Source organism: Tursiops truncatus, chromosome 2, assembly GCF_011762595.2.
Source record: "Tursiops truncatus isolate mTurTru1 chromosome 2, mTurTru1.mat.Y, whole genome shotgun sequence".
NCBI lineage: Eukaryota > Metazoa > Chordata > Mammalia > Artiodactyla > Delphinidae > Tursiops > Tursiops truncatus.
The window spans coordinates 65,833,305-65,855,074 of record NC_047035.1 but is presented as its reverse complement, the minus strand read 5'-3'; the positions used below and the strand labels follow the sequence as shown (position 1 = coordinate 65,855,074).

At 37.6% G+C, this 21,770-nt stretch overlaps 1 protein-coding gene across 1 annotated transcript in view; it reads left to right on the top strand.

The window, feature by feature from the left end:
• The window catches only part of AKAP6 (A-kinase anchoring protein 6), a 578,687-nt gene that overhangs the window by 451,818 nt on the left and 105,099 nt on the right, over positions 1-21,770 (top strand). The window lies entirely within an intron of this gene.

Below are 21,770 nucleotides of genomic sequence, written 5' to 3'. Positions count from 1 at the left end.
GAAGTTCTTACAAAACAAGCATGAGATTTTGACTGAAAAAAATGGTTGTAAGATTCAGTGTCTGAAAAAGCAGTTGGGGAGGGTAGAGGGACTTTCCACTGAAATATCAGACTGCAGTAAATCTTCCTCATTTAGGCAATTTTTATTGGAGTAATTCTGACAGTTGTCATCCTTGAATTGCTTTGAGCATATGGCATATTTCAAAGAGCAGATTGTGAATCATAAAAAATAAAATTAATAACTAACCACAGAATCAGCAACAGTATAATGACAAGAAACAACTACCCTCTAGCTTTTTAAAATTTCTTACAGAATAAGAAGTACATTCAAGGTCAAATAAAAGTTGTCTTCTTTCTTCTCCAATTTTTATCATTTTAAGTTACCTTTCCTTAATATATTATTTTAAATTTTCCCTCCTCTAAAGAGAGAGATTTATTTTCAAGGGTCTGGTAGACTTTAATTAGTGTCCCTCGGGGATCATCTTAGTTAAGAGAAGATATAAGCTCCCTAGGGACTCAGCAAAAGGTGATATTTTACTCCCTAAAGAATTCTGCCCAACATTAATCAAGTTTGTTGACTACTAGCTGTTTCCTATATGGATAGCTGTCCACATTACCCACAAAGCTACCATCTTCTGGCCTCACATATTGTTAGAGTAACAATTTCAACCTAATGTAACCAAAGCCAGGTGATTTCGCATTTCATGCCGGGATCAAGAATCATGTGTGAAAAGTGCCTATAAATCTATATTAATTTAATGGTACAAAAATATTTGTTTCATTCCTAAGACTTAAGCATTAAAAGTTCAGCCAAAAAAGAAAAAAAAATACAAAAGTTATCTAATCATAAGCCATTATCTCAGATTTTATTTCACCCATGATGCCAAATAACATTTCTTTTCTTCTTGATGCATTTTGTATTTTGCACATAAACCACTATTTTTTTTAGAAACAGTGCTATTCTTTGTCAAAATCACATTCATATAATTTACATCACAATTAATAGGAAGACATTGAACAAAAAATGCACTCTTCCTTTACTTGTGGTTTCCTTGTAAGTGCTCTGCCTGAGAATTCCCATTCTGGCATATTGAAGGCCATTATTCCACCCAGTCAGTACTTCTGGATTATAGTATTTTTCCAAACATTTATTTATTTATTTATTTTTTCCGGTACGTGGGCCTCCCACCGTTGTGGCCTCTCCCGTTGCAGAGCACAGGTTCCGGAAGCACAGGCCCAGCGGCCATGGCTCACGGGCCCAGCCACTCTGCGGCATGTGAGTTCTTCCTGGACCGGGGCACGAACCTGCGTCCCCTGCATCGGCAGGCGGACTCTCAACCGCTGCGCCACCAGGGAAGCCCTCCAAACATTTTTATACTGGGGCTCTTCATTTGTGATTCATGTCCTCTGTTTCTTCTTTCAGATGCTCAGCATATCTAAGCTCACTAGACTAGCACTGATTTTGCATTAGGCTTGTAAACAAATTAAAGATTATGTTAGAAACCAAGGACAGTGCTATAGGTTTGTAGAGGGTCTCTCTTTATATAAGCTCCCAAATTATTCCAGACGTTTAGAAACCTCCAAAGCAATCCTGAGGATATTGATGAAGGAGTAATTTAGAACTTGGGGTGGCTCCTGAATTAGAAAAACTGAGGGAAGAAAATTAATCTCAGGTCTTTGCCCAGAATCCCCAGGGATTCTTAGGTTAGGTCAACATTTTCAGTGTCCCATTTCTCTGTTCTAAACTGCTTTTCTAGGAATCAACAAAACTAATGCCTTGGGCGAAGGAGGTTTGGAGCCGGTTGATCACAGAGACCCCTAAAGGACTAAAGCTTTTCAGTTGGTCCCCGGCCTTTCTAGGCTTTCAACACCATTTGAGTCTACCTTAATCATCTTTAATCTTAAAATTTGTTGGCCCTAAAAATTACCAATGCTTCATCAGCATTTTTCACCAAGGGTACCATTGACATTTGGGACAAAACAATTTTTTATTAGTTTGTGCAACCGTTCCTTCCACTACAGGACATTTGTTATTCATGTTCCTCTAGTCATTGTGACAACTCAGTTGGACACCCAACTCATTTCATAGCATTTTCAATCTATCTCAACGTATCTACATCATCTTCATTTCTTAAAATGCTTGTATAACAGCAAGAAAAATGCTTTGCCCTTGTATTCTTTGTTATTAAGCAAAGCACCTTACATGGTTGATATTGAACTAATAGTTGTTGAGTTAAAACAATTAAGGATGGGATTGAAGCTCAATGAGGGTGAAATTAATGTAAACAATGAGGGTGAAAAACTTTTAAGAGAGACCTTCAACTGAGTGATGGTAAAATTCCAGGAACTGTAGATCAGGACAGAATCATTATTCCTGTTATCGTAGAATCTGAAACTTTTGTTCTCCTTTCCCTGGGGTGGGGCTCTCTCTGTTTCATCTTTCAGCTGATTTCTTCGTATGCATAGGCGTGCCCAAACCCCAATTCTGCATTACTTAGTCCTAGGTTGATGCCTGAAAATCACCTTTGGAAATGTTAGGTTAGAGAAAAGATAGTAAGATGGTCGTCAGTGAGTGTGAAGATTTTTTAGCATTTTCAATGTTAGACACCACCTTTCCTGACTTTACCTGTTTATTTTCTATTCTTGTCTCTGCTAGAAAATCATGTGACCTTAACTCCTAGATATGGAACTTCTGATAAAGACCCCAGACTATTCATTCAGCAGACCTCCTGAGCGGAGCACCTATTATGATATCTTGGTTACCCCAAACCAGCAAAATATTCAAGGAACTTTTAAAGGAAGAGAATTAGGTTTAACAGGCAAAGAATACATAGATACAACCTCACATAATTTAGAACCTTAATATTACAGTGGGCTGTAAAGTGGATTATCTGTTTAAAACATTTCTTGTTATTTTCAGATTGTTAGAAATTTAAGATCATTTTCTTTCTGATTAGTTTCAAACTGCAGGGCCATTAGAACAACCTGATTCTTATTAAAAAGTAACCACTCCCTTAAATATGTTTTCTTCTTTGTTTGGAGACAGTGAGACATACTGCCAATGTCTTTCCTTCCCCCTTTTCGGTCTGGCTCAGCCTCAGAATGGGGACCTTCTGAAGCTATTTTCTAATAAACATTGGCAGTATCATCAGCTTAGAAAACACAAATGTAGTCTTTTCTCGTCTTTTTTCTTCCTCAATCTGAGAATAAGCTCCAAGGAGAATTTACTCCCACTCTCTCATTTTCTTTCTCTTCATTCCTGCTACCTTCCTAAGTAGGACAATTTAATTTGTCAAAAGTAACACCATGATTTTGAAAGTTCAGCTCCTATTTGGACTAGCGTTACGAAGCCAGAATTCATAATCACAGGGAGCTGTCTGCATGTGCATTAACTATTAATGGAGAAATATTTAAAACCCACTTGCAAAGGAAAAGCTTCATTTTTTCATATCTGCAGATCAAAGTTGGCATTATTCTTGGGTTCAGGGAAGCGCAAGACACCTTCTCCCCCATCCTATATATTTTATAGACTGAGTGGCCTGGAAGCATCTCCATGATGGGAAAGCTGGAGGCCAGGCAGCGGCTGTTGCTGCCGCCTTGCCCTCTGCAGCAGGCGCAGCTGGTTCTGGAGTGCCGTGAGGCTGTGCCCTGTCATGGGCTTCTTTCCTTGCCACAGGGCACTGCTGTTCTCTGCCACCTGCAGAGCACAGGTGACAGAGCCCCTAGCCGTCCTGGATTGGCGTGGGGTTTCAAGGGTTAAGTTCAAGGGCCCAATTCAGAAGTTGTAGGCTGGTGATTATTGTTATAATTAAACAAGAGCTGTTCTCAGGTAGTGTGAAGCTCACTAAAACACCACATTTATAGATTTGTTCCTTGAGTGAATGGCTTAGCTGTTGCTCATCAATAAAATATTAGATTATATTACTTCTCAGGGGTTAAAAATAACCCTTCCAGCTTAAAAAAAAAATAACAATATTAACACTCACTTCAACCAAGACCTGTATACTTTCAGGGAATTTACACTGAAGATGCTATACTTAATTTAGAGGGTTGGTTACTCATGGTTTCTGCTTTTATGGGAAAAATGCAAGTGTCCTCTATCTTTCTGCATTGGCGTATCTGTAAAAATATATCCTGTGTGAAAAAGGAAAAGAACCATTCATTCTATATAATACAATGCTCACTAAACATATTAATTGCATTTTTATTTTGTTATTGGTTTGAGGTTGTAAGAACTTATAAAAATTCACAGGGGAACAATAAAAATATTTTTAATATATAAGTACAAATCAGAACTGGGAAAATATATGTAAGCTGGATTCTATTTCTGTGAGAAGAGTTAATGTGTAGGCACATAGACTATAAGGTCCTACACGATTACTAAAGATGATCCTAAAAGTTTATTCTGGGTTTCCTGGTAGTGAAAGCAAAGAAGGAAATGTGGTCAAACGCTAAATTTACATTTTCCATGAGAAAAAACATTATACTTCCTTTGGAGAAATTGTTTATTTTGATACTTAGAAACGAAGATATTTTCTTTTAGGATTTTTTTATATAAGGGGTTAGAATGGTATAGTAGAGAAATGCCTAACCACAATATTTCTTACAAGTAGATTTCTGAACTTAATACTTTTTTTTTTTTTTTTTTTTTGCGGTACGCGGGCCTCTCACTGTTGTGGCCTCTCCCATTGCGGAGCACAGGCTCCGGACGCGCAGGCTCAGCGGCCATGGCTCACCGGCCCAGCCGCTCCGCGGCATGTGGGATCTTCCCGGACCGGGGCACGCACCCGTGTCCCCTGCATCGGCAGGCGGACTCTCAACCACTGCACCACCAGGGAAGCCCTGCCTGAACTTAATACTTCTGACAAATGAGTTAGTTATTTTTTCTCTGACTCTATTGCCAGGTAATGGTTAGAGATTTTGAGCACAGCTCTCGCCCGTAGGTAGCTCCTTTCAATGATAGTGTGACCAGATGGAATTAATGAAAGGACATCGTTATTATATATTGGAAAAGAAGAGGTTATTAGTAAAATGAGAAAGAAATATAAACGTTGAAGAGATGGAAAAGCAGTTGAAATTAGTTAATTCAAAGTTAACCAAAGAAAAAAAGAATAAAGGAGTAAATTAAAATCATGGGTAGATGAATGAATAAATAAGAACTAAAAAATCAAATACAAACAAATTTTTAAAACCAAAACATTGAAAGAAGAATTGTTTCAGGAAGAAAAGCCAGATACAAGAAAGGGCTAAATTTTAAAGGAGAAAATGTTACTTTAGAGAATTTTGGTGTATATTATAAGACAAGCATTATGACTTTTAAAAGAAACATGTATGGAATGAGATAAGAAATTCTGGGGGATAAGAAATACAGTGTAAAAGAAGAAAAATGGGACATAGTTGACTTGTTATTTTATAACTGTTGATGCCAAAATGATGCCATAGCTATGAACCAATCATAGAAAACAGATTAGTCATGCTATTCCTATATTTTATAAATTCAACCCTCTACAATAGTTCTCTTTCATTTTGTTCTGGACTACATTGATCTAAATAATTTCAGATGTGGCTTGATACCTTTATGACTGAACTTGAGCTCTTAAAAATGTAATGGTAGGCTGGTTCATAGTCCAGGTCATAGTAGCTAGGATTAAAATAGAAGAAAATCCATGAACTTATTAAAAAAATTTACAAGAATAGAAGTACACGTCAAAAAATTAAATCCTGTTAATTAGGCCTTATACTGGAATTTCAGTACCTAAATTTTCTACCTTGATTGTTCAAAATGAAGCAAATTACTAGTTATTGAAGCCGTCAAGGTAAAAATGTACCAGATATATCAGGCACAAGAACCTAATGATAATTTTTTACCTCTTTCCCAGTAGATTATTTGTAGAGCTTAATTGTATGTTAGATTAAAACTCTATTAAGATAAGAAGAATATGCTTAAAATCATTATAATATTTCAAAAAACATTATCTAATCTTTTTTAAAGTGATCGGAATGGAAAAACCTAGGCCACCTCCACTGCTACCTAGAAGTGACTTTGTTGTTCCATTTTTATTAAAGTTCAAAAAGTCCTTAGATTAGTTGTCATATTAACTTGAGCTTTGATTAATCAGTGTTTGCTCTGAATACTTGAATATATGTGTATGTTTTCTTTCTTTCCTTTTCTTTTCTTTCTTGAGAAAGGGCAAAACTTATCCTGAAAATGTTTAGAAGAAAAAGTAGATGGATGTGGTTTCTGAACAATATATGAAACACTATTTATGCTGGAGCTTATAATACCTATTTTCCTTGCTTTTTTAAAAGGAAAAAAAAAAGAAGGATGTTAAGAGAATAGTATGCCAAGAAATAGCTGGCTCTGTGTGCAGAGGGGCAAGGAAGGGAAGCCCCGCCAGCAGTTTTTGTCTCTGGCGGGTGAGCCACTGGCCGGAAGGTGCGTTGGCTCTCTGGGCAGCCTCTGCTGTATTGTGCTTCTCCCTCTCTCCCTGGCCTGGCCTGCTCTGGCCTAGAGTGGATCAAACAAGCCGTGGGGAAAGTTCCCCTCATTTGCATCACTTCTAGACAGCCCTGTCTTACTCTTTGCTGACAGGAAATCACTGTCTTTGTCACCTTTTCTCAGGGCCCTCCTTTTGGCAGAGATGGGCCATGTGACCACGCTTAATCACAACAACAGGGCTGGCTCAGGACTCAATGACATGTTTTCCTCAGCACTTCAGTAAATGGGGTAGAGGAGTCAGTAGGAAATGACTACATTAATTTTAGAGTGAAAAGATAATTAACACTTGAAGGACTAATGCTACAACCTATGGAATTATTATTCAAATTGAAGTTAATTCATCAAAAACTTGTGAAAACTATCTTCCCTAATGCAACTGTTTAAAAAAATAAACCTTGAATAGTAAGGTTTGGGCATGTTGGAGGGAGAGTGGGAAGAAGGCGGGGAGAGAGGGGCTTTGGGTGGAGAGTGGAGAGAGAAGCGGGGATAAAGGGAGAGGAAAATCATAGCAGGCATTAGCTATGTTTGAAAAAGCAACTTAAATGGGCTAAAACTTCAACATTTGGGACTGCAGGCTGGAGCATATAAAACGCTTACTTAGATGATATGAATAGGACACTGGCAAACAAAAGCAGCAGTGTGCTCCTAGAAAACTGTGCTTAAAGGAGTTTCCTTGGCAACAGAAATGCAGTTCCAAAAGTAGACAGAACTTTCCTCAGAAAACATACTATTAATAACAACCTTCCGGAACAACTTGGAGCAATTTGACAACTTGGCAATAATAATGCCAAGTGTTCTGCAAATTAATCTAACACATAACTGTTATGTTTCCCTTGCCCATAGTTTTGCTGGACTCTACCTAGAACTCATTGCTTTTCAGTGGCACAAGTGTGAAAATTATTTCTAAATGTTGTCATGGAAAAAAGAAAACCAAAAGAAGTGCTAGTGGCCAACAGTGGCCAGTGATTGTGTTCAGCCTTTTGGAACCTACCAGAGAACTTGGTGTAATGAGATGAGTTTATTCCAATTAAAGCTATTATATTTAATATCTCATTCCAACAAAGATACTTTCACAAACAAAACTTGGTAAAGGGTTAACAGCCTGAGATTTGATGTGATGTGAAGCACATCTTGAGGCCATTGGTTATATAAATGTAACACTTCACTAGATACGTGCTGGGTGTTATTTTTAAAAGCATCATCATTTCTTGTCAGCCCAGAGAATGAACTAATCTTGGATCTACTTGGCCAATGGGAATCATTTGAATTCTCCTGAAGGCTATACATTTGCCAGCCAAGAAAGGAAGAATGTTCCGCTATTCTAACCTTTCTTGAATCCTTGGATCTAAAGGTTAAAAGTAATCAATATCTCATTGTGCTACTTGGTTTCACAGTAATAAGTAATAACCGTCATGTTAAAATCCAAATGATTACACATAGCACTTAAATGAGTTGACCTGTTTGGGAGATTTTATTAATTGCAATCAGGATAATCATTAGAGTTTGCTAATAAAAATTTGGATTAAATTGTGAAAATTTCAGCCTTTAGCTTTTGAAAAATGACTTTTACTTAATTAGATGTGAATGTGCAGTGTCCCCCCCCGCCCCATGTTAAGCTGAGATATTTGGCTTTAACTCTACATATTTGTAGATTTCTTTCTGGTTTTTATAAAATAAATTAGAGGAACATTTAAGTTCCTTATAAGAAAGGGCGTTTGGTTCACTGCCACCTTTGGCTCCTGAACCGCTCAACACTATATAGATATGTTTCAGATCAGTGACTTAATGGAAATGCCCCTCACCTACTTTTTAGCATTTCCTATTTTTAAATTACTTATTTGTAGCGGTTATATTCATATGTAAGCTAATATGGTTTGAAGCTAGAAAAAAAGTTATATGATGTGTGTTAAGCTTTACAGACAGCCATGGTAAGAACTGGGGGTTATTTATTTTGTCAAAAATAAGTACCAGAGTTTAAAGATGAAAACCAAGTATTGCCATTGACAAAGTGGTCTTAATGTAAAAGGGTAAATGTTAGATTTAATGTTTCATGTAATTACATCAGGAAGGCATTGGTTATCGTAACTGTAACTACAAGGAAGTGTATAAGATATATATGCTATTGAATCCAAATATTTCGTCTTTATTATCATTCTAGTTTTTACAGCTTGTTAGGATTTCATGCATATATTCCTAAAGCAGGGAGGTGGGGCTAGAAGGGTACATAAATAACGTTTTAGTTATTTCAAAGGAAGTCCAGGTACCTGTTCAGAATAGGCTGGTGAGCCTTGGCTGGGGATGGGGCAGGGGGCAGGCAAAGCTCAAGCATAGTGCTTTTACAGATAAACTCTCTAACCTCCTTCCTTTCTGTCCTTGTTTTACTACTATGTCTAACTTTAAATCCCATCCTTAAGATTCATTTCTTTGTGGTAAAAAAGAGTGTACTCTACTGGATGCAGATAATCTATGGGGAGGGGGAGAATAATATTGAATTAAATGCCAATTTTAACATCTAGTTTAAATGGAAAGACACTGAGAAGGGAAGATAGAGTGGGGAGTGGGTAGAGGGAAGAAATCCAGAAAAGGGACCAAGGATGCAGATGTTACCTACTTCACCATATGATAAGAAGGGAAGTATCTCTGTGTGTGTGTGTGTGTGTGTGTGTGTGTGTGTGTTATGAGATAGGAGTAGGATAGAGGGACAAAAAAATTAATATTGGTCAAATCTTACTATTTGACTATGTCAGTGCCCTATGTACATTATTGTATTTAATGCTCACAATGATCATGGATTATTTTCCCCATTTCATGTACTCTGAGCCTGAAATACAATTAAGTGGCTAGCCTGAAAGACACAGAACTAGTTTCTCAGTCAGATTAGGCTAGGGTTTGCTGAGATAACAAACAACCGCCAAATCTCAAAAGTTTAAACCTGCAAAGATTTATTTCTCATGTATTTATACTACATGTCCTTCACAAGTTGGCTATGAGCTATCCTTCACATTGCTATTACCCCAGGAATCATACTCATGGACCAGCCACCCTCTTAAATATTCCCTCAATGTGGCAAAGAGAAGAGAGACTTCTGGAGGGTCTCACTCTAGCAACTAAATCTACTTGGAAGAAACACATGTCACTTCCTCTCAATCATCGGCCCAAACGAATCACATGGCTCCACCTTACTCCAAACTGAATGGGGAAATGCATTCCTACTATATGCTGGAAGGCAGAAAACTAGAAATATTTGTTGAGCTGCACCAATAACTACCACAAGAAATAAGTAAATAAGTCAGGGTTTGATCCTTGCCTGCTCAGTGTTGCCCCATATCCTCTTCTCTACAATAGGTAAAATTCTTGCAAGAACATTATTTCCACCCTCTTCATGAACTTTTTGTGCTAAGATAGAAAGAAGAAAGTCCTAAATATTTAGATGGTACATCTGCAGAGAAAACATGATGGGTTTGGGCTGGTTCTTTAGCCACTCATCAGCCTTTCTTAAGCACCTCAGCACCCTGGGGAAGTGTTGCCATAACAGGAGCCTCCTGTTATATTCTGTCAGATTCAGGAAAGCCAAGGCCGAAAATATTTATGTCATTTTGGGAGATGCACTAAAGGCAGCATTGCCCAAGGAAGATTCAACCTCATGGATTCTGTTATTGCCAAAGGGAGTCATTGAAGAAGTGTCCCCATGGAGAGATGCTCTAGAGGAATATCATTTACAGAAAAACCACCTTCCAGTCCTGTCAAGGAAGCAAATGCATTTCTCAGAAACAAGGGCATTCCAAGCATATTTTTAATAAAGTGGGCATTTGTGAAGCTCATACTTTCTTAAAATAGGCACTTCTGTGACACTCTATCCCTAATGAGGCGCACTGGGAAGCTAAGAGGGAAGAGTGGTCTTGCTGCTGAACCTTGATTCATTTACCTAAGACACAATACACACACACACACACACACACACACACACACACACACACACACACACACACACACACACACACACACTTTCTTTCTCTAAAGCTAGGAAAGAGTCAACCAGACTAAAATCCTTATTGCTTTTGGGGTTGGCTTCAAATTTTCTTCCAATCTTTCTCAGACCACAACTTTCTCCAATAGGATATCTATACACCCCTGAAACTCGTCTGAATTTACTACTTCGGCTGCTTCTTAAGTGGTTGATTCCATGTGCTCATAGACATTTGCATAAAGCTTTGTGATCTGTGATATTCCCCTTGTCACCTCATTTTAGCCATTGGAAACTAGGAAGTCTGTGGAAGAGGTACACACATTTATGCATACATTTATGTGTGTTTACACATATGCACACATATACAAAGTATTAACATGTTGAATTAAAAGAATCTTTCATCAGGATTGAATCTGGATGAAGTCAGACTCCTTGGACCAGACATGCTGGCTGTCCCAAGACATTTAAATCATGCATATATAAATAACTATACAAACTCTTTTCATATCTGCCAAGTTTCAGTCTGGAGCTCATTTCTATGTTATAAAATTTGGCATACTGGATTTTGCTACCTTCATTACAATAGAATTATCCCTTTCAATACTCACAGGTGCCTCCCTGAGAGAACCCTCCTTGAGAATAATTTAGCCATGAGTACTTTGTTATTAATAAAATGCATATTTTTAAATAATATGATAGATTTAAACTTTGTGGACTAAATTTGAGAATGAATGATTATAATTTTTGTTAGATTTCACATTCCAAGGGCAGGATTCATGTCTGTGTTGTTTATTGATACAGCTCCAGTGCTTAGCACAGTACCTGGCACAGAATAGAAACTCAATAAATATATGGTGAGAAACATTTTTCCAATAAGGTTTATTTAATAATCTATTAATTAGATCCTATTAATCAGAGCCATGCTATCAACTCATTACTTTTTCAAGAAAACAATCCTATTTTCATGCTGTGGTAATTGAGTCTAAAACTTCATGGCTTCCTCTTACATTATATATAAAAAGAAAAACAAAAATTTCTCTCCTTGAAAAACCAATGTGCCTTAAGGATAGTTCTTAATACTCAGAGTACCCAGATTTGGCCAGGTTGCTATCAGGGGAAAAAACGTGGTGATGGGGAAAAAAAGAGGGAGGGAGGAAGGGCAGGACAGTGACATCCATGTCTGAGACAAATGGTACAAAAATGTACAACTAATCACCATAATTCTATGGCTAGTTTCCAACCTTTCAAACTGTAGTATTCACTGTTGTATTCTTGATTATGTAGACAATCTCAGTACAAGTGTTTATACATGTGAGGATAACATGAACCGTGCAAATGCAAAGCCTAATAATAGAATAATAAGTATAGGTAAACATGAACAGTCATTTGAAATGTGAAGTATATCACCACAATTTGTTCTTGTACCATAGTTACCAGGAGATTTTACTGACACTTTCATTGTAGAAAATTTGGTTTGACTTCAGAAGAGTGTGTGTCTAAAAATTTAATCATGAAGGGGTGAGAAAAATAGGAGATTTGGACTTTGGCTGGCTCTTTAATCCAAGTCCGTCATGATGAGGGTGAAGTGGGGAGAGAGTCTAAAAGACTGACTCATCTTTCCAAAGCTATAGCAAGCCAATTCAGAATATGAAACTTAAAAAACTAAATTTCACTTCTATAATGTCAAGAAAAAGCTGAAATGTAATTTCGAAACTTACTCCCACTCTTGTATTTAAAAATTTTATACTCATTATTTAAAAAAATAATCCTCATATATGGTCATTTATACTTTTAGTGATTAATTGTAAGCTTTAATGATTTTAAGCAATAAAGAAAAGGTTAAAAGATGTGCCATTTAAAATGAGAATTTGATAAAGATTCGTGATAAATTCACTTCTTGCCCCTCTTTGTGTCTACTTTGGCATCCTTTTGGGTTTACTGTCTTCCCACTGAACTTTGTCCTTCCTCCTCAGCTGGGACATGCTGAGATTTGAAAATAAGCCTGAGGAACACTTCTCTCTGTATGGTTGTTCTCTCCTCTTCTTCACTCTCTTCAGCCTGGTGATACTAAAGACCCATTCCTTGAATCTCTGGTTTTCTTATAAGCCACGAACAAAAATCCTCACGTTCCTGAAGACTTCAATATAAATGAATCTCTAGAGTTGAGCTCATTGAATTTTTTCTCTACAACAAGGGAGTATAGCACAAGAGCCCAGATTTGGCTAGCATTTTATAACCAGTGTTTGGATGATACTTTAAGAGGCTCCATCCATCCAAGTTTGGGCTAGAAAAGGAAATAAAGTATAGAAACACTGTCAGAGCCTTTTCTGTTTACAAAAAGATCCAGGGATACCATGAATAATGCCAGAAATTTCATGTGACAGCCAGCTCTTGCAGGATTTTTGAGGTCACCAAGTTCAGGAAATAGTTACAGAAAGCTGACTGGAGCTCAAAGATTTTTTTAAAAAATTAACTGAAGTAAATAATTGTGTTCCCTGTCCATTGTCCACGCTGCTGCTCAGACATGTGCCCTCCTGGGGTGGACGTCTCCCCAGAGTTAGGTAATATTTGACACTCAATACTTTCTGAATTGAATCACCTGCTTAACAAGTGTTTTCTCCTGAATCTTCCAAAGTGAATCCCTTAGAGGTTTTGTACAGTTATTTACCCATGAGAAGTAAGAATTTTACCTGAAGTTTCAGGACTGCAAGTGACCTCAAAACGACCTTCATTTCATTTCCTCTCTTTCAGAGATTGTTTTTTATCCATTCCAGATAGGAGAGAATTTGTCCTCCATTAAAGACCTTTCCAGAGGGAATTCACAACCTTCCATTAAAATGTTTAACAATTCTCACTGCCCTGAAAGTCTTCTTATATCTAGTGTAAATCCCTTCTGTTGTTAGGTTTAATTGTCAAATCAGCCAGAATCCATGTTCCATAATTAAATCTTTTCTATTTTCCAATATAGTCACATATCTGAATTTTCTGCAGTTTTCTTTTCAAGTTAAAAAATCTTTTAAAAATCCTTTATTTCAGTTTTGTCTACACTCCATCTAAATGAAACCACTTCAATCCTCTTTTGTAGGAGAAAATATGCTAATATTGAGAGACTGCTGGTAAATCCATGTATTTGAGGGGCCTTAGTGAGCGCTGTGGATTTCTGCATCAGGTTTTTCAACTTTCTCTTATTAACAGTTAATAAAATAGTTCATGGTTTGTTTGGAAGAGGAATGTGGTCTGAGATGGTATGACTTACAGTGTATACCTGGGGAAAAAAAGAGTTTAAAAAGAAAAAGAAAATAAGATAAAAATGGACCAAAAGAATCCTCTTGCCACTTAGGGACAGTGGCAAGGGACAGAGCTGCTCCTTCTCCCAGTGGATGTGTAATATATTATTTATGTAAGAGTGAGCATCATGTTTTTGGCTCACATTCCATTTGGAACAAATATGGTATGACAGTTTCTTTGGCTTATTGTTGTATATGTGGCTATCTATTTTTAATACATTGCTTTTGTCTTTTTTCTGTGCTTGCTTGCATCTGTTGTTATGAAAACTGACATAAAGCTTTTAAACATAAAAGAAGTGATGGAGAAAGAGATGGTAAGAGACAACATTTCAAGAGAACGTGAGGTAGAGAAACAGGAGCAAAGTCACCATGGAGGGAATCCAAAAGCAGCCTCTGCAGGATGAATGAGAGGGAGGGTCAGAACAGGTGTCCGCAATCACAGAGAAAAATGGTCAGGAGGCTACATAAATCATTTCTAAATTAGAGGGAGCAGAGTACATTATACACCAAATTATTTAAACTTTTTTTTTAATAGTCAGCACAGCACCTGACTTTTTTTTATTATTAATTAATTTATTTATTTATGACTGTGTTGGGTCTTTTGTTTCTGTGCGAGGGCTTTCTCTAGTTGTGGCAAGCGGGGGCCACTCTTCATGGCGGTGCGCGGGCCTCTCACTATCGCGGCCTGTCTTGTTGCGGAGCACAGGCTCCAGACACGCAGGCTCAGTAATTATGGCTCACGGGCCCAGTTGCTCAGCGGCATGTGGGATCTTCCCAGACCAGGGCTCGAACTCGCGTCCCCTGCATTGGCAGGCAGATTCCCAACCACTGTGCTACCAGGGAAGCCCCTATTTAAACTTTTTAAGCTGCAGTTTTTAAACCTGCGAAATGGGGATAGCACCTACCCTGAAAGGTTGTTAGGACTCATTGAGGTATGTAAGGGGTTCAGCCCTGTGCTTATAGTAAATAGTACGCGCTCAATACATAGTACAGAATCAGGGGTTGACAAACTACAGCCTGAAGGTCAAATCCAGACTATAGCCTGGTTTTTTTCAAATAAAGTTTTATTGGAACACAGCCAGGCACATTCATTATGAATTGTTTGTGGCTGTTTTTACACTAAGATAGCAGAATTGAGTAGTTTCAGCAGGGACTATATGTTTAGGCTCACAGGCCTAAACTGTTTACATGCTCACAGGCCTAAACTATTTACAGTTGACCCTCGGACAGTGTGGGTTTGAACTGCATGGGTCTACTTATACATGGATGTTTTTCAGTAAATAAGTACTACAGTACTACATGATCCACAGTTGGTTGAATTCATAGTTGCTGAATCTCAGGTGGAGAGGGTCCACTGAAAAGTTATACTTGGAATTTTGACTGTGTGTGTGTGTCGGTGCCCCTAACCCCCGAGTTGTTCAAGGGTCACCTCTACTATCTGACTCTTCGCAGAAAAAGTTTGCCAGTCCCTGCTATAAATAATAACTATTATGGCAAAATTTTAGGAATATACGTTATTCTACAGACGAATGATTTTCCAGTTCAATTTTCTCTCTGTTGTATTGCAATAATACACGTTGACTATCAGTTTTTTGCTCAAGGTTCTAGTTTTTCTTTTTTAACAACCCCAAATCTGCCTATTTTGCTTGCTTTTCAATGTAATATTAAATGGTTAATTGGTTCATTTCACCACCAGGTGGCCTCCTATACTCTAGCGTGCTTGTGGGACCCAAAGGAAAGCAGAGAGTGGCTCTAACACACTTCTTTCAACTTTGGCTGTTATTCTGCTTTTATGAGTATTTCTCTGGCGGCTGGACTGCTCTGAAATCATTCTATGAACCCTAAATTTCGTGTCTGACCCCGAAACAGAAATTTACACTGACCTTTTTAGAAAATGAATTATCCATTAGACTTAGAAAGAGTAAAAACAAAATAAAAATATGTAGCTGCACACTCTCACATACACACGTACAACAAAGTGGAGTTTAAAAAAAAGTTTGGCTATTACTCTAAGAGCTTTACCACAACTCAGTCACACTCTCATATGCATACTATCAGGATTAACTGATCTCGAGGCTTCCTCAGGAAAAGGCAAAGGCCACTGTCACTCAGATCTCCACGTATTAAATTCTCTTGAGGATGTGAATGGACTTCATTTCAGTGCCTCAGTTTCTTTATGTTATTTTATAATCTAGATCCTCTTTTGAGTGTTCTTTGATCTTATTTTTAAGCTTCACTAAAGACCAGTGATAGGAAAAAAAAGATTGGAAAGCCCTGTGATAAAGCACAAGGAGGCCGGATTCTCCCTAGGCACTGACACTCATGCTCTCAGGTTTCATTTTCTTCATCTGTAAAGTGAGGGGGATGGACTAGGTAGCTCCAAGGTGTGTTCCAACTTCAGTATTCTCTCTTTGGTGAAAAAACAAAGATTGTTCTAATTAGTAATTGATTTTGCCTATAGGCAATCTGGCAAAAATCAGGATTTTAGGAACAATTTCAAAGCTAAGGAAACAATATATATTTGAATTAATATAACTTTTTTGGAAAACTACCATAACAGGGGTAATTTCTAATTTTTTAAAAATAAATTTATTTTATTTATTTATTTATTTTTGGCTGCGCTGGGTCTTCGTTGCTGTGAGTGGGCTTTCTCTAGTTGCAGTGAGCAGGGTTACTCTTCGTTGCGGTGCACAGGCTTCTCATTGCGGTGACTTCTCTTGTTGCGGAGCTCGGGCTCTAGGCGCGCAGGCTTCAGTAGTTGTGGCACACGGGCTCAGTAGTTGTGGCTCACGGGCTCTAAGAGCACAGGCTCAGTAGTTGTGGTGCACGGGCCTAGTTGCTCCACGGCATGTGGGATCTTCCCAAACCAGGGCTTGAACCCATGTCCCCTGCATTGGCAGGCGGATTCTTAACCACTGCGCCACTAGGGTAGCCCAACAGTGGTAATTTCTGAATGCCATGTTATTTTTAGTTCATCTCAGATAGTAGTCATAAATACATATATTATGAGCCTTCTTGGACCCTTTCCTTTCCATTTTACTTTTATTCAGTAGTAGATAACTCTTCTTTTTTTTCAGATTTATGTAAAATTTCATTTGTTTTTAAATGAATTTTTATTGGAGTAGAGTTGATTTACAATGTTGCGTTAGTTTCTGCTTACAGCAAATTGAATCAGTTATACATATACATATATCCACTCTTTTTTACATAGCTATTCAATCAGGTTCTCAACAGTGTCCTTTGCTAAATCTGTTATGGAAGTTCAGCTTTCTCTTTGACATCTTATTTTCCACATATTTTAATTTTCCTACCGTTTTCTTTAGGCAGAGTTACCAAATGTTCCTCAGATTTCTTGACAGCGTAGAATAGATATATTTATTTATATTTCCATTGAAAATGGGTCACTTCACATCATATGAACAACCTGTTCTTACCTTCTGCTTGTGTTACGGTATGTACACCCCTGGTTTGTATTTCATTCGTCACATTGGATGTCATGGCAAATATGGCTAAAGGCATTTAGCTGTCTATGACAAAAAGACCAGAATGGTCTCTAGGGTATTTTGGTAGAGAATAGGCTCACATTTGAATTCAAAGTCAGCCCTGGGAGACCTGGTGACAGACGATCACACTAATTCCAAATTCCCTACTGGGGCTACTTCTCTGGAGAGCTATCTGGTTAAAGGCGGATTCATATTTACTTGGGGAAACATTGATTTCAAGTTTTTTTCTACTTTCCAAACTGTACTAATTAGTATCAAGCCCCACTAATAATTTATGAAATTTGCATCACTTTCTGTGTGCCTACACACAATGATATTTCCTACCTTAATTCTCCTTTCTCACATATATTTTAAAAATTAAATATGTCCATATGTTCTAATACACGTATTAGGAATTAATGGTTGAATAATTCCACCCTTACTTTAAAAAGTAAGGAAGAGTAAGAAATGATGCTGTCTGACTATGAAGATGAGGTAATAAGCATTTGTTAGGTATTACTATATTCTATGGAGAACAAACTGAAAGGAAGGTTATCCTTTTCCATAGTAATTTATAATCCATTTAGAAAAATAAAACCGAAAAACATGAAATTACAGCCAAGATAGCACATTTGTGTGGTATAAAAAAAGTGCTGGGCTTCCCTGGTGGTGCAGTGGTTGAGAGTCCGCCTGCCGATGCAGGGGACATGGGTTTGTGCCCCGGTCCGGGCAGATCCCACATGCCGTGGAGTGGCTGGGCCCGTGAACCATGGCCGCTGAGCCTGTGCGTCCGGAGCCTGTGCTCCACAACGGGAGAGGCCACAACAGTGAGAGGCCCGCGTACCGCAAAAAAAAACCAAAACAAACCAAAAAAAAAAACGTGCTCATCTTAGAACACCTTTGTAGAAGAAATGAAATTTGAACTGGACCTTGTCAGATAGAATTTTAATAAGTTGAATGGAGACAGGTGCATTGCAGAAGAATGCAATATGGGAAAACCCCTCAGATTTGGGAATTAGTTTGACATGCTCCTAGGCCTTTACCAAAATCAGGAAGACACACTGGGGAAGAGTAACAAACCAATGGCAAATCACAATAGCTTTCAGCTATGTGTTCAGTGCAAGTCAATAAAAGGCAAGGTTTTTTTCCTACTGAATTTTGATTCCTAGATTCAGTGTTTTATTTAGTGAAGGGAAGTTTTACATAAATATACAAACTAGGGGCATAAAAGAGGTGAGAAAAGTTATGCCACAGGTTATTTTTTTTAGCGTGCAGCATTTGGATCAAGTGTGAACAAACGCTTGAATATAGTGCTTATTATGTAATAGGAATTGTCTAGGACATTGCATATATTAGCACATTCAGTCCTCAGAGCAACCTTATGAAAGAAGTATTAATATTATACCCCGATGAGCAACTAAGGCGTAGAGAATTACACAGCTAGTAAGCAATGCAAGCAGAGTTTAAAAATGGGCAATCTGATTCCAGGCATATATTTTCTTTTTTTTTTTGGCCTAACTCTTTGAAACTCATTAGTTCACAAATTAAAATGTTTGGCATGGGTCCTTTTCTGTTTCCATATTTATAGAACTTGGTTATTAAATGGTCATGTGTGTATAGATTTTGAGAAGTAGTATTACTGGGTAATATCAACATGTTCCCTCCTCCCTTCATTAAGGGTAGAGAAAAATAGTAATGCTTTGTTGATATATTTTCTAAAAGATCAGGGAAAAAAAAAATACATATATAGTACCTTTTCAATGACTCCCCTCCAGTGTGACTTGTTTTACTCTCTAATGTAGACAATAGTTATAGTACCTTATTTCTAAGACATATAAGAAAAATGAATGGGAAATTTGCATTCTTACTTGCAAATGGGTAACAGACCAAAAAAATCTTATTACAAAAGTCATGTTATTAAAAGTAGAGACTTTTTTTTTTAATGATGCATTTTCCACAGAGATTTGAAATTTTGTAGAAACTGACCTATTTACTTCTTAAAATATATCTGTGGTGGGTAAGTGGCGAGTATATCATTGTCCCTGTCTTAAATGGAACAGATTTTACACAGAAATATGACACGGCATCCCTTGGACCATGTAGGAAGCCACCAATATAGCAAAGGCAGAATTAACAGTCACGGGGAAGATGGTGCCCCGTGAAGGGGCTCCCTAGCGATGGTGCTTAGAGAAAATCCTCGAAATCACAAATTTTAGTACCTATTTATTCTTGAAAAGTGATCCTTTATTATGGATGTAAGCTGTACTAAATGGCCACATCCTGGTACTTCTGCCTCTTTTTGTTCTCATCTCGTCTTAGTGAATTTCTGTAGCCCTTACACAATTTTTTAAGCCATCATTATCATATTCTTTCATCTGATTATTTCAGGGAAGTCATTCACTAAAGACCTTCTCTCCAGCTGTGATTTTCTTCCTCTTCTGCAATACTTTTATTTTTATGTAGTTGTTGTGGTTTATTCTCTGAGGACTAGTTATTGTTTCCCCATCTGTTTAAACCTTTGTAATTTTCCCTATTTACGTATTACTTTCTCTCCATCCATCTCTGCATTTCCTTCATTTTGTTCTCTAAATCTTCTCTCCATCCTCTTCCTTACTTTTATCACTTGTGTGATTGGATACACATACATACACATACACACAAACACAGTATGTTTCTCTTTGATGCTCTGTTTTAGTAAACTTACTTGAATGTTTATGGTAGACTCCCTTACATAACTGCAGTTAAAAGCAGTTGTCACAACCAAGGTTTGCTCTTTATAGTCTTAGTTTATACTAATAAATTTTTACCTGTACCCCAGAGCTCCTGGATGACAGGCATGACTAACAGTGAGGACTCTCCTATCTGCCCTTTTAGCCTCAGCCTCATGCTGTTAAAGATGTATGGAGGTTTGGAAGATGAGCCCACACCAAAGTGAATCTGGCTGTAGAAGCTATAAGGGTGGGGTTCTTAACTGTGTTTTGACTACTCTAAAGTCACTTTGGATGGCATTCTTGACTTTATTTACATTATACTCCCAGGGCCCACTAATTTCCTCAGATGTCTGGACTGATATCTAAAGATGCATTTTCAAGAATAACAGAATGGCCTAGCAAACTAAGCTGAAATTCTTCCAGAAAATTCTGTTTCTGCCTTTTAACATGGTCTTATTGACCTTGGGCAAGTCACTTAACGTCTGTGCATCAATTTTTAACCCGTAAGACAGAAGTGATATTACTAACTTTCCCCATGGGTTTGCCGCGTAGGAGAACAAAAAAGAGAAAAATCCATTGAAATGACAGTCAAGCTTTTTGAGGCTGAAGCAAGACACAGTACTTAAAGCTTAAAGTCTAAAATCTTTAAAGTTTATTTTCTTAAAAGCTCTGTCTGGTAAATATGGACATGTACCCCAAAGAAACAAAGAAGAGAGGCTAGAACAGAAAGGTTTTTAAGTCTATAGCAGTCTCGTGTTAGAACTAGAAATTGGAGCCAGCCTCTTGCATTCTGATCAAATATTATTGCTGTGAGAAAACACTGAACTCATAAAAGGTGTCCTTAAATATTTAAAGAGCTGCTGTCACCTTCCTCTTTTCTTTGATACATTTTATAGGAGCTTTTCTTATATTAACCATTCCTGGCCATGGGAAACAATTAAATTTGTTCACTGTTTCTAAAAATTCTATACGGGATGATTTAACCAAATAAGTTTTACTGAGCATTAAATTCAAAGAGAAATAAGGCAATCACCTGCTACTCATTTCTGTGTACTATATAATTTTACCTGGCATATATTTCAACAGCCTGATACAGGCTCACCTGGTCTTTTAGGAGAAATTCAAATGAATAAATATTTTCCAACTACCTTCTATATCTAAGCCATAATGCTTAGAGTTACAGCAGATAGAGGGTCAACAAAACATGGTCCCTGACCTTATATACTCCATTGCAGGAGCTTATATCCTAATTCTGAAACAACATTCATCCTCATCTGATGTGAAGACACCCAGAGTACTCTCAAAAAGTGGCCTAAGAGATCGAATGTTTTATTATACATGGACTCAGGCAGTCACCAAGAAGAACCCCATGGCATTATGGATCTATTAAGATTATAGATGTTAAAACCCTTTGAAAGGTTAAAAACACCCTACCAAAGAAAAGTCATGATGTGAATACATAAAGGTATGAGGGCATTTCTCTTGTGTTTTCAGAGCAGACAACCCTGGAAATGTTTTGATTGGCTCTGTCTTAACACCTTCATGGTGAGTTCTAGACATGCTTCTCAGTGCTGGAGTCCATGGCCCCTAGGGAATGCCCATATGCACTAAACTTGAAAAGATTGTTTTTGATGATGACAGTATGGGAGACAGTGCTTTCAGCCTTCATTTAGGCCACTGATTTTCACAGATTTTCAAAGTTACCATGTTCGGCAGTAATATCTTTTTGATACACTACAATGGCTACAGTGTTCTACTTCTCATTTTTCTTGTCATCCTCAAAGAGAAAGCAGGATACTCTCTTTGGAGAAACATTATCAACAGA